Source organism: Anabrus simplex, chromosome 5 (assembly GCF_040414725.1).
Source record: "Anabrus simplex isolate iqAnaSimp1 chromosome 5, ASM4041472v1, whole genome shotgun sequence".
Lineage (NCBI taxonomy): Eukaryota > Metazoa > Arthropoda > Insecta > Orthoptera > Tettigoniidae > Anabrus > Anabrus simplex.
Window position 1 is genome coordinate 453,742,570 of NC_090269.1, and position 14,373 is coordinate 453,756,942.

At 38.1% G+C, this 14,373-nt stretch overlaps 1 protein-coding gene across 2 annotated transcripts in view; it reads left to right on the forward strand.

Annotated features, from left to right (window-relative positions):
- Nucleotides 1–10,779: 10,779 nt before the first annotated feature.
- LOC136875118 (oocyte zinc finger protein XlCOF6) overlaps nucleotides 10,780–14,373 on the forward strand; it is a 91,622-nt gene continuing 88,028 nt past the window's right edge. Inside the window, exon 1 of one of the 2 annotated variants that reach the window (XM_067148856.2) lies at nucleotides 10,780–10,867. The gene's annotated coding sequence lies outside the window, so the exon portion shown is untranslated. Of the gene's footprint in view, nucleotides 10,868–11,177; nucleotides 11,257–14,373 lie in introns of those variants that run through there. The other variant, XM_067148857.2, reaches the window with a different exon arrangement.

A 14,373-nucleotide genomic window follows, 5' to 3' on the forward strand; every position in this document is an offset into this window, starting at 1 on the left:
GGACTCAAATCTTTCATCAAAATCCAAGGTTTAAATGGAGATCTTCTTGAAGTCAGTTCGAGAAAAATAATTGAATATCACTGATCCTATAGTCTTTTTAACTTTTATGAACACACTAAGTATTTGTCTTGAACCTGGAGTCTTTCTAAGTATTAAATCCAAAAAATGAACACACACTTATTATTGAAAAACTGAAAGAAAAATTTAACTTCTTGATGAATGTTTCTCAGTTCGTTAGCATTGAAATTAAGGATCATAAAACACTTGAAAACCCTAAAGTTCTTCTACATAATGTGAACATGAATTACTTGTTAAATTTGAAAAATAAATCTACACTAAATATGAACTTCTTGGTAATGATGAAAAGTTATGAAATATTGTTCACACGTAGCACTGAGAATATCACTGCTCAGGATTAATGAAAATAAAGTCAGTCAGTTCAATGACATGTCTGTTCCCCCTGGTCGCCTTTGGCAAAGGGCCGTACAGATCGATTGCCACAATTTCTCCAGGCTTTTCCGGGATGAGCGGTTTGGGAAATTCCTTGAGCAGGTAATTATTCGGCTTGATCCGCTGGCACAAGTGACAAGACCGCAAAATTCCCCTAGTGTCTCGCCTAAGGTATTCCCATGTAGATCTCTCCTTAATAAGGTTGAGAACTTTATCAGTACCAGCATGACCTGAAATTCAATGACAATGCCATATGATGGCCTTCCTAATTTTTATAGGTGCATAAATCCTGCATTGCGTCTTGGCTATGTCAATGTATTTCATAAGCATTCCATCCTGTAAACAGTAGTTTGAAGACAGTCGTTGAAGACGTGGGAAGTCATCATCATCGACGGGAATCGAACACGATAAAAATCGAATTAATTCTCTACAATTGCCGTCTCTTCGTTGCATCTGGGCGAGGTAGCGCAGTTTGCGAAGAAATTCTTCGTCACCATCAGTCATGGCGTTAACTTCGTGAATTTCGATGACGTCAGCAGGGTTGCGGTTAAGTGCATCTGCTAAGGCATTCTTACGACCAGGCTTGTGTATTACTGTGAGGTTGAACTGCTGTATGAAGAGAGCCCATCGTGAAACTCTTTCATTTGTCATGTCTGACGACAGTATGAATGTCAGAGCTTTATGGTCTGTGTAAATCGTAATGGGATATCCATAAATGATTTTCTTCCAATACTGGAGAGAATAGACAACGGCCAAAGCTTCGAGTTCCGTTATGGTGTAGGACTTTTCGTGAGGTCGTAGTTTTCTACACCACGAGTGTTCATGGAGTATGCAAACGCTAAATTTGTCAGGGACAGTTATTTAATTTTATTGAATGTCACTCACTCGTAAAATGCTTTGGATCGGTTATTACTGATTACTGAATATAATTAACTGTCTCACTACCTCTAAACAATCTGACGCGTTTGCCCTTTCATTGATGATTGCACCATGAGCCGCAACTGACTGTTGTTAACAATTAAAATGTTCAATATTAAAATAAGGCTTCTATTCACGAATAATGTACATTGTCCGTTACCACACGGCTTATTCCGCGATATCTTACATCGCAATGATGTGTTTTTCTTCTATAACACAACACTTCATAAACTGATATCCAAGTTCACTCCTAACGTGTTAGTACCGCAGCTACACAAATGACAATGAGATACTGTATCTAGGTCCTGGCTCTACTTATAGCCTCCGGACAAAATGATCAGGGGGAAGTTAAATTATGCCCCTGCTGAATTTGAAGGTCTGGTAATCGGAATCTTTCAGCGACGTAAAAACACTCAAATTATAGCTTATGACCTCTACTTTCTACTGAACACATATAAAACTAAAGCGATCAGTGGGTCATTCACAATCTTAAAAGCGTCCTTTTAGAAAATCACGCGTCATGGTTCATCACGCAAGACCTCCCACTTTTTTCCACACATTGTCAGATTTCAGCAGTCATCTTTAATCTGCGTACTACTATATGACAAGCGTCATTACCGATCCACCATTAAAGTATTGCATTTATATGCATCAACAATTAGCATTAAATACATCGGTTCGAATGAGACCTGACTCATAAACTTCCAAAAATTATTTCAGATGAAGCTGTTCTTCTTCTTGCTCTTTTTAGTAAATTATAGTGAAGTGGTACCAGTGAAGGCGGTGTTGAATTAGTAAAGGACATTTATATCTCAGGGGTTAACACACCTTAACTCAGGCCACTCTCCGACAACCTACATTTCCACGCGTAGCGTCATCCTTCCTTCTCGCTCCCAGGGGCGATTTCTCCGAGCATGCTACGCTTGCTGCGCAAGCGCAATATTTTTCTAAAGCAGGCGAGTTAAACAATTACAACATGTACCGTATCTGTAATAGATCTGCTTTATACAAATCGCATGTTGCATATACCTTGGCGAGTCCAGCGAGGCTTGCTCTCGTCTTAGGAGCTTCAGCGGAGCTGTCGACACAGCGAGAAATGTATGCCCGCGCAGGTTTCGTCTTTCCAAGGCCGGTTGCAAGCTGACACGTTTGTAATGTGTAACTGGAAGCTCTGGTCTGAGAGCTACAGATCTAGTGTGTTGTATCAGTGAGTAGTGTACTGTAAGTTCCTGATCATCTATTCTGAATGATTTGAAGTGTTGCAATAGGTTCCGAACCGTGCATTATTGGCAGCATGTTATCAAATCTATTTCCTAGGAAGACTATCCAAGAGAAATCAGACATTATTAAGAATGGCAGACCCTGTCGAGCGCTGCCAGATTTAAAGACACAGCACAGGGAGAAAAATGGATAATATATACGTTCGTTCTCTGTATCTCAATATAAAAATATAAAAATACCCACTGGTTGACAGGGTCCAAGAAACTGAATAGACCGTTTTGCTGGCCGTGTTTACTATTTTCTGCTCATAACGGTGTATGGTGTAAAAGTGGCTTTGACAATTTGAACACCAATACAAGACATGAGAAATTTGCAAACCATATGAAGGGTTTCTTGCAGTTAAATTGCTTTGGGCGTACAAGGATCGACCACCAGCTGCATGAACAGAAACGCATCAGCGACCAACTTCATAATGAAAATACAAAGAAAAATCATGACATACTTAAACGACTGATCGATGAAGTATGCTTTTTAGCAAAACAGGAACTGCCATTTCGCGGACATGAAGAGTCTGCAACTTCCGTAAACAGAGGGAATTACATCGAACTTCTACAAATTATAAGTGAATATGACCCTCTTCTGGCAGCTCATCTGAAAGACTCCGCCATTTTCAGAGGGACGTCGTCTGCAATCCAAAATTATTTAATAGCAGAAATGAGTGCAGTAATTGTGAGAAGAATAAAGGAGGAGCTTAAACAAGCAACTTTTGTGGCAATAATGTTGGACGAAACGTCCGATATTATTAATAAGTCACAACTCTCTACTTTACTCCGTTTTTTAGATGAAAGTGGTGAAACTCAAGAGAGGTTTCTTGTTTTTGCTGCCTTGAGTAAAGATTGCACTGCTGCAGCCCTCTTAAATCATGTTCGCGCTATTTTAAAAGAGTTTAGTTGTGAGGAAAAGATTGTGGCTCAAACATATGACGGTGCTGCTGTCTTAGGCGGTCATGTGAATGGGCTTAATAAACTACTTCAAGACCAGTATCCATATGCGACATTTGTGCATTGTTATAGCCAACTATTGAATTTAACACTACAGCAGTATGCTTCAAAAATTAAAGAATGTACAATTTTCTTCCAAACAATGTCAGGACTTGCTTCTTTTTTTTTTTTTTTTTTTTTTTTTTTTTTTTTTTTTTTCAAAGTCTACAAAGAGAACAGCTGATCTTCGAGATTTTGTTCAGAAGATGTTGCCAACAGTAGCACCAACGAGATGGAATTTTGCTTCGTGCCTTATTAATACTCTGAAGGAATATTATGATACGCTGGTGAAATTCTTTCAGCATGTACAGGATACTTCAGACGACTGGGATGAAGACACTACATTGAAAGCACAAGGATTTTTGTTCTTCTTACTTAAGTTCAACACTAAATTTCTGCTGGCAGTGTTCTCCAAGATTTTTTCATTCTCCGATACTGTGTTCAATATTTTACAAACAAAAAGTCTGGATATTCAGTATTGTGGCAAAAGGTTGAGGAGCTCTTTTTAAATATCCAGTCTATGAGAGATGAAGCGTTTGACAGTTTGTATGGACATGTTGATACTGAAATTGATGTTTTATGGAGGACAGCCGTGCTCTAAAAATCGAAGAATTTGTGATGAACCAGAAAAATCAAAATATAAACATATATTCAATGAAATTATTGACAATGTACTTGTCCAAATAGGAGACCGTTTCAAATGCATAAAGAAATTTGTGTTCTTCTCGCTGTTGGATTGCGATTTGTTTGAGAAGCACAGAAATACGTTTCCAGACAGTGATGTTACTGCCCTATAAAAGACCTATGGGTCATTTTTCGACATTGTTCGCTTAAGAACCGAATTAAGTGTGATGTATTCCTCTTCTGATTTTAAAGAGAAAAGTGTTTCGGACTTAATGCAGTTTATGCATACTAATAAATTGTACATGGGTACGCCAGAAATGTTCAAGCTCATCAAACTTGTAGCAACAATTCCTGCTACTACATCCTCTGCAGAACGTTCTTTTTCAACACTGAGACGCATTAATACATATGGCAGATCAGCTCAAGGTCAGGAGAGGCTATCATCATTAGCTATGTTGTCGATTGAAAAAGTATTGCTTGCAAAAATTAGATTACAGTCCACTTTCTATGATGACTTTATTGATGGTTTTGTAAAGAGAAGCCGCAGAGTAGAGTTTGTTTTCATGTAGGAAGATCTAATAAATAGTTGAAACTTTTCTGTGTACATAGTTTGACGTTTACTTGTTCAAATTATATAATCACTGGCTTGTCATGATTTGTTAAAATTATAAAATGTGTCTGATTGTTATTCTTTTGGCCATTCTTGAAAGTGTGACGTAACGAGTTTGAATGCATGTTCATGTAACCGATGATGAAAATGTTTACGTGATTTAGCGATTATTGGATTTATAAACTTTATTCATTCATATCTATGCATGTCCCACCCCACCAAGTTTCACGAATGGAAGAGCAAGCCTGACTTTCATGACCAGCATTCGCCCCTGTCGCTCACACGAAAAGAGAGCGCGATTTCAAGATCCAGCGGTAATGCGCTATCCTTTTCTCGTTACAGCGCAGAAAATTGCTCCCTTCGGGCTGGGATATCGCAAATCACACCCCTGCTCGGCATGTAGACTGCTAATTACTACATTATATGTCACAGAATGTTGCGGAAAACGGCATATATAATCGACCAAACCTCCTAACTTGCCTATGGCATGGCTATGAACGGTTACAGTATACATGTCTTTCTGTAGTGAATGACTTTATTGTTAGTGCATGACGCCGAATTATCCATTCTTCTACATACGTAATTCTCGTTTTAACCAAGCAAATGCTCACCATATTCACTGCACTTATTTCATTATAACATCAATGCAAATTAAGCATGTTTGAAAATGTCGTGTTTATTCTTAAATATATCTTTAATTTGCAATAACGTGACCGGTAATCTCATCAATTCATTGAACTGATAAGGGCTAACTGTCAAGACCAAGAAGTGGCAGCCGCCATGACAGTTGTAGGCAAAAGTTAGTTCGCTGTGCTTCAACCAGGGGCGCTGTAACGAATATATTTAGCAGTCTATTGCCCGGTTTCTGGAACGTGAGATATCGAACCTATAGCGGTATCGAATGGATAACTCTCGTTTTGGCGTTGCACGAACGTCAGCTACATCTATCGATTCGATAAATCTCCTGCTAACTTAGAGGGTCCTGAGCAGGAGATATCTATTTGTTAACTTGGTTGGCACGTGCGCAGTACTTCAGTATCGGCGAAGGTATCGGCAGCTAATATTGTGTTAACGTTTTACATGGCTTTCTCATCTTCTTCCGACGAAGAAATTATAGAAGTTGTCAACATTTTAGAACGACCACGATTATATCATCGTCGACCTAATGTTATGACGATGTACAGTGAAAGCGAATTCAAAGACAGATTCAGATTACATAAGGATACTGTCATGCATTTGGTTGAGGTTATAGGCAATAATTTGCGTCCTGTGACAAACAGAAGTTTTTCAATTTCTCCTCTTGAACAAATATTAATAACAATACGTTTTTATGCTACTGGTTCTTATCAGATTCTTGTCGGTGATTGCATTCATGTCCATAAAAGCACAGTTTGTAGAGTAATTAAGAAGGTAACTCACGAGATTGCCAGTTTGAGGCCTAATTACGTACGAATGCCAGAATCAAGGAACGAACTGTTAAGGGTAAAGGAAGGTTTCTTTTCTATGAGTGGATTCCCTAATGTATTAGGCTGTGTTGATGGAAGTCACATTCCAGTTCAATCACCGAGCAAAGATATGGGTGAACTTTATAGAAACAGAAAGGGATTCTTTTCCATTAATGTTCAAGTTGTCTGTGACCATTTATTGAAGATTAGGGATATTGTCGCACGATTTCCTGGGTCTGTTCATGACAGTACAGTCTTCAACAGTTCCCATATCAGGGCTAGGTTTGAAGCTCAGGAGTTTGATGGCACTTTACTTGGTGACAGTGCTTACCCATGTCGTCCATATCTCATGACTCCATTTCTCAATCCTAGTACTGAAGGTGAAGTGAGATATAATCATGCTCACATTAGAACAAGAGTATCAGTGGAACATACATTTGGTGTCTGGAAAAGGAGATTTCCTTGTTTATCTTTAGGCCTGAGGATTAAATTGGAAACAGCACTTGCTGTAATTGTGGCTACTGCTGTTTTACATAACCTAGCAATAGATGAACATGGACAAGAGTTTGACATTGAAGCTATTCCTGAAGAAAATAACATGGACCCACCTCTGCCAGACAATGGGTCTGGAAATGCTGTGAGAAGAACACTGGTTACCACCTTCTTCAGGTAAGACTGAAATATGATTTAAAAAATGAAATTGTACAACACTACATTGTAATGAACAATATAACACACAGTAGTAGAAAAAAATTATTTAACGTTGTTTCCCTGCTTCTAAATATCAATGTTGCACTTTAATTGATCATACTGTGCTTGCTTTATTTTAAGTTCTAAGGTTTTCAGTTCATTTTCTATCTGAATATTCTCTAACTGGTTTAATTTCACTTGTCTTTCCAATCTTGCACTCTCCAGTTCTATTTCAAGTTTACTTTCAATTAGTTTATGGCATCTTTTCATATGGTCCAACACTAAAATACTGGTTTCCTCCCCCTTGCCTTTACTGCCTCCTAAGTAGTCATTATTTTCAATTTTTTTTCATGAATTTCATTGTCATATTTGTCTTTAATATTTTTTCTGTTTATTACTCTGTCTGCCATGCACTCTGCTGCCCTCTTCCTTCTTATAACATTACCATTACATTGGTCACTGTTTATTGCAGCTGATCGACTGTGTGTGGGCGTTGGGGTGACCACTTCTGGTGCCCTATGCACATCAGGGACTGCCTGGGTGACAACTTCTGGTACCTTATGGACTATAGGGGCTGTTTGGGGGATGACTTCTGGTGACTTTTGAATCTCAACTTCAAGGGCTGTTTGGGTGACCACTTCTGGTGCCTTTTGCAGATGATCATCTGATGGATTAATCACATCTAGTACAACATCTGAAAAATATAATAGTATCTATTAATACGGTATAAAATAAAAAGGTCATAGTTAAGTTATAGTACTCATTCCAACAAAATAAATTAATTAATAAATTATATGACAGAAAGGAAGATAACAGATGAAGATTAAATTAGATACCTCCAAGATATTCAGCACATGAATCGTAACAATTCCGCAGAGGCTCAAGCTGAGGTTTCATCATTGCTATGAATCTCTCATCTATGTTGTCTGTTTTTGGAGTAAATGTTCCACCTGAAATAATAAATACATGCATGTTTACCAATAATCATAAAGGAATAAATCTCATTGAATCCTAAAGTAATTCACATAATAGCTAAGCAAACCAGCAAACCTCATATCCAACAGACAGACCACTGAGGATAAAAATGGAAGAGAGGTATTATTTTATTCTAGCCTTGCATATAGACTAACCTAGTCTTAATTATGTAATATTTACAGTTGTTATCCACATGTTGCATTATTATTTCATTACTGGTATATTAACAATAATTAATATTAAAGATTCATAACTGATAATTATTGTATTATTCAATTACCAGCTGTCATGAAACGTTTTCATACCTTCCTGTGTCATAAAAATATAGGCTTACTCAGTACCTTGCATGTATCTTAAGAATAGTTGCCTAAATTTGGACAAAACAAGTTCTAGCTCTTATTCAAATGAAACCATTGCACTTGCATTTCATTTTCTTACTGTCATGTTACTGTTTTTAATAATATCAGTTTGACTGCATGATCAGATTACATCTTTTACTATTATTATTATTATTATTATTATTATTATTTCCTCCAGGCCCAATTTTATCATCAGCTCTTCATGGAGAATTCAGGGAACAGAAGGAAGATTTTAATCACATAGAAATTAACTTATTGTTTTCTTCAGTTAGTGCAAAGAAAACTATTTTAGAATGTGAGAAAAAAGTCTGTGTACCTTTCAAAGTGGTGGTGGTGATTACTGTTTTAAGAGGAAGTATTTATCTTTCAAAAACAAAGAACAAGCTTGGAACCAACCAGCTGGTAGTTTCAATGAAATATGTGACTCCCAAGAAACATAAAACATCTGGGCCTCTTTAATTAAAAATCTTGCTGAGAGCTGTTGTTTATGTTACCTTCTTATCTGTGTCAACACACTTCACAGCCTTCAGGAATATTAAGTGGCCTTGGTTAGCTCCCTACATTCAGTTGAAATTCTCAAGCAGACTGCTAAATCTCATGTCATGAGTTAAGAGAGGGATTTGGAGGTATTAACAGGTAAGTACGAAAACAGATGCTTCTTTTATGTTAACTTTAATTTCTTCCTTCATTGGTTCACCAACAAATCATAAAAATACTGGTGGAGAGGATAGTTTGCTTGATATCATTTTCTGCCATATTTGGGAGATTGTTAATTCTCTGAGGAAAATTGTGCAGTGTGTTAGTGACTTCAAACTGGTCATCAGTAACAGGAGGTAGCTTTCTTAACCTCAGTTGTACATTGAATCATTAGCCTATCTATCATCAATAATTTCAATTAATTATTTCATTTTCTAATGCCAATAGGCCTACTATTTTTCAGCTGTATTAAAAAGTGTAGTGTTTGAGTAAATAGTTCAGCAGCTTGTTATTCAAATCTATGGTAACCTTTTTACTAGGAAATTCCCAGATACATTAATACAAACTGGGGGAAAATGGGTTTAGTTTAAACTCAGAATTAAGTAGTTTTGGGAGGATGGTTGTCCAGCTGTACTTCCTCTTAAAACAATAATCACCAACCAGAAATGCTAAACTACAGCAGTTTCAAATAAATGCAAGTTTGAACTCATTTGGAGGAAATGGCCCTAAGCCTAGGAATTTCTTTCTTTCTTCATCTTCCTGTTTTGCTATTTGTTTTACATCACAGTGCCAGATAATTATTATGCCAATGATGGGATAAAAAAAAAAACTACGACTGGTAAGGAAGCAACTGATGTGAAAATGGGAAACCAACATCTGTGCTGCTGACAGCTGGGTTCAAACCCACTATCTCCCGAATGCAAGCTGGCAGCTACGTGACAAACCGCGTAGCGAACTCACTTGTAGGCATTTCTATTGTAAGGTTTATATGGATAGCCTAACCTATAATATAGTAGGAATAGATAGAAATATTTTTATTGAAAAATCTTACCTTATCATCTGCAATATGCTGCCGAGCCTTCCTCTTCAATGTGTCGTACAAATAGTGCAGCTGTTTCGGGAGCCTGGGTCCTGATTGACAATTAGCATTGTACAATTTGGTTATCTCCTCCCAAGCTGTATTCTTTTCTTTCACACTCGTTGCATCAGTCCTTTTGTTCCCTATAACACTTATGAACTGCTCTACAATATCTAACAATATATTTTTGTCTTGTTCAGTGAAGTTTTTTGCCCTTTTGCTATCCATGATGTTACCCTCTGCAGAATTTAGCAATATTATTCAACGAAATGTACCGTATGACGTATTTGTGATGATGACTGGGACAGCTGGATAATAGCCAAGACTGTGAATCACTGCCTTTTGGATTCTGCTCATATTATGCATAAAAACAAGGCAGTACTAGCGGAGGCATCTAGTGAGTAGTTACGAAACTTGATCAACGAGCCAATAGTTGACAGTTCGATAAGTTAGCTGCTGTTACGCTGTGCAACGCAGCGAAGATTTATCGATTCGACAGCTGTAACAAATCAATAGCTGTCGGAAAGATATCTCACCATTCCAGAAACCGGGCATATATCTTTCATGTCGTTGGCACAAATGAACGAGATAGTTCATTTGAGCTAGTTCATGAACTATCTCGTTCATTTGAGCTAGTTCATTTCAACGACTCAAGGCGACGAACGGTATCGAATGAACTAGTTCAAACAAACGTACTAGGCCTACTTCCTCTTAAAACAATAATCACCACCACCACCACCACTAAAATATATGTTTTATTTTTAATATTATTGACCTGTCCAAGAAACCTGCGGATTATGTTTATTAAATCAAGATGATCTAAGGACATTATCTTAACTTTTTGAAGAAATGTTATGTTACCATTTCTTGTTGGTAACACTGCAGCTGGCACCGTCACCGTAGTTTTTAGAGTTTAACAGCCAAACCTGATCTTAACAATTTCGGGTAAACTGGAAGACGTTCTTCACCTTTGTTGACAGGTAAGCTGAAATGAAATACACGTACGGTAATTATAGTGTAATAAATGTTCGACTCTGTTAACAGCGCTATGGTAAGGAGCTTCATTGCTGTTAGAATATCGGAGCGTTTCCCGCCAATTTAACGATACAGTTCTTATATTAAGTGAAATAGTGCTGCGTTGTGTGGAATAGTTAACTGGTCGTTATACATTGTTTCTGTCTTGGTTAACACTTTGGTCCTTTGCATTCGGTACTCAAATATACGATACTGGTTGCTCTCCTTAACATAACCCAGCTACATGCTTTGTGTCATTATAACTGTTATGTTAAGCGATTAGTGCGGAATGTATATGCGTATGGACAAAAAGTATTGAAATAGCTACAGGTGTTCAAATAATACATTTACCTATGTACGTATGTGGGCTATGGTTTGATTTCGAAATGGTTGGTTTGATATTTAATTGTGATATGCATTTTTGATTTTCCAGATGTATTGCCATACTTTGTGCCACTTATTTCGTTAATTGTGTTATTGCCGTATCCTTCGCTTCATTAAGGAATTGTGTATTTTAAACATTTTTGGTTTTGAAATATTATTGCTGCAAAATAGCCAGAGATATATACACATGTAAATACAGTACGAGGTTGAGCTTATATTTATTCACTACCTACATAGTTTTATTCGTGATATTAGAGCTATTATTAATTTTTTCTTTGTGCACATAATGGCATGTTATCAGGAACATTGAATATTACATAGTTCAAAAACATAGTCCTAATTTCGCTACTGAAATCTTCTGTTGGTGCATAGCTTATGGTGGAAGTCAAGATTCATAAATCAAGTGATGATTGATGATGTGTGTCATTTTATTCAGTTAGTCTGTCTGCAGTCATCTGTCAGTATGGCATCTCTTATGTATAATTCACTCAAAATGGTGTTTCATTTCTCATGTAATATTTGGTTTTAAATAGATGTAACTGCAATCTCATATCTTCTATGAAAAAGTTTTCTTTAATGATAGTATAAGTCAAGTTTCGATGGTGTTGTGCTCTGCATGATGTGCATGTGTGTGTGTGTTTGTCAATACTGTAAATAGCTTTCCTATTGTCAATGAAGCCTGCATTATATTTCTTTCCAGAGTGTCTTAGAGTGTCTCGTACCTGTTCTATGAGATAAGTGATTGATTGCTTGCTTGGGGAAAGCTGACTGGAGTACTGAACCTATAGTTTACTCAAGCCTATTTGTTAAGAGCCGGGCCTAGTGGTGCTGGCCTTCTGACCCCAACTTGGCAGGTTCAATCCTGGCTCAGTCCGGTGGTATTTGAAGGTGCTCAGATACATGAGCCTCATGTTGGTAGATTTACTGGCACATAAAATAACTCGTGCAGGACTATATTCTGGCGTTTTGACATCTCCAAAAACAGAAAAGTATTTTGTGGAACATAAACCAAATAACATTATTGTGTTAAGATATTAGAGAACATTTTTAAATTTACATTTTTAGGTGCAGTATCTAGGTATGTGTCTGGGTTATTGGCATCACCTTTCTGTTTAAAAAAAGGACTTGTTGAATTTCTTAATGCTTCTTGGACATTTTCAGTCATGTTGCATTTGTTAAACAAGTTTATTCAATAGTTTTCTTTTAGGTGAAAAGACTACTGTAGGTGTTCTGTTGAAATGCCACCTGTTCGTAACACTTCTTATTTTTTGTTGTAGTTATTCCTTTGTTTATTTATATTTTTGTTTATTCTCATGGTTCATGGTGTGTGGGTTACTGTAGTCACGTAGTTCGTGAACCATAGGCAATGGGTGAGTGGCCTAGTAGGTGGTCCTGAGAGTCGGGATACCAGTTGCTACGGAATGGGAGAGGGCATCTCATACATATTCCGAGTCATGACCTTCATTGGGCTCAGGCAGCTAGAGCTATACAATACACCATGGACCCTAACCCTTAGAGGAGACATCCTCATTTGGACTATTTGTAAGTAGGGTACCATCGAGCTCAGAACATTTTAAGCAAGCCTCGGACCGATGGGAGTAAGAGAGGCCCACTCCCATTAGACAGGCGAGGGACTCCTTGGAAATAACTTGGCGAAGAAAATAGAATTTGATGGGGAGCTATCAATATTAATGGGGCTTATGGAAGAAATTAGAACTTGCTGAGTCAGCAAAGAGGATGCATCTGAATGTGCTAGGCATAAGTAGATATTCAGGGAAGGGAAGGTAATGATGAAGAGATAGGAGATTATAAAGTGTAATTGACAGGTGTTAAAAAGGGAAGGGCAGAATCTGGGGTAGGGCTGTTCATCAGGAATACTATTGCACGCAACATAGTCTCTGTTAGGCGCGTAAACGAGTGAATGATGTGCGTAGATTTGGTAATTGGAGGAATTAGACAAGAATTTCTCAGTGCATTCACCATGTGAGGTGCAGATGAGGATGAGGTTGACAAGTTTTGTGAAGCATTGAGTGACATAGCAGTCAGGGTCAACAGCAAGGATAGGTTAGTGAATAGGTGATTTCATTGCAAGAGTTGGAAATAGAATTGATGGATACAAAAGCGTGTATGGTAATGTGGAGAAGATATGGAAGCTAATAAGAATGGGTAGCATTTGCTGGACTTCTGTGCTAGTATGGACGAGTTACCCCGAGGTGACTCCAAGCTCGAAGCAGCTCACACCAGTGATAAGATGCATATCGCCAAGATCTGTTCAGGGAGGACGATCGGCGTGAATCAGAAAGATGAAGAGGCTCTGATGATGTCCCAGGAGATGGAGGCAGCGATTGCAATGGTACGGCTGGCGGGACCCCTGCTAGTGGATCCAGCACCAATGGAAGACAAACCGATGACCAATGAACGAGGATACCACCTGGCCAGGACACTCGTTCCGGTATGAACATTAAATTCCGACCCTGGAAGAAGAGGAAATTCAGCAGGGCCAAGCCTGGGACAAGCAAACCGGTCCCTTGCATCACCTCGGAGGACTATGAAGGCGCTCAGGCCCTGGCAGTAGACGTGGGTGTGGACGAAAAGAAAACTGCTGAAGTTCCAGATACCAAGCGAGGACTTGAGGATCATTATCACCGGGAACGAGGACAGCGTCGACCAGACCCAACGGATCTCCCATGGGAAGGTATTGGCCAACCGACCAAACCGTCTGGCGCTGTATCGTGGAGTATGTCGGGGCGCCTTATCCTGAGGAGAGGGCAGTATAGCATGGTGACCCGCTGTATCCGCCATGCCAAAGTACAACCATGGAAAGTAACGTGAGGTAGTCAGCTCCAATCGTACGCTCATCAAGAATCTTTATTTGCCATTGAATTAGGCTTCGTCAACTCATGATAATTTAGTACTAATTATTGCTAAGGCTAAATGAACATACACCTTTTATTAAAACTTAATACTAACATTATGCATTTTTAAGAATTCAGAGGTATTATAAAATCAATTTTATATTAACAAATGTTATATTTTTCTTATCAAATTACTTAAAGGAGTGGACTGTGCAGGATGTGGTATTTTATTA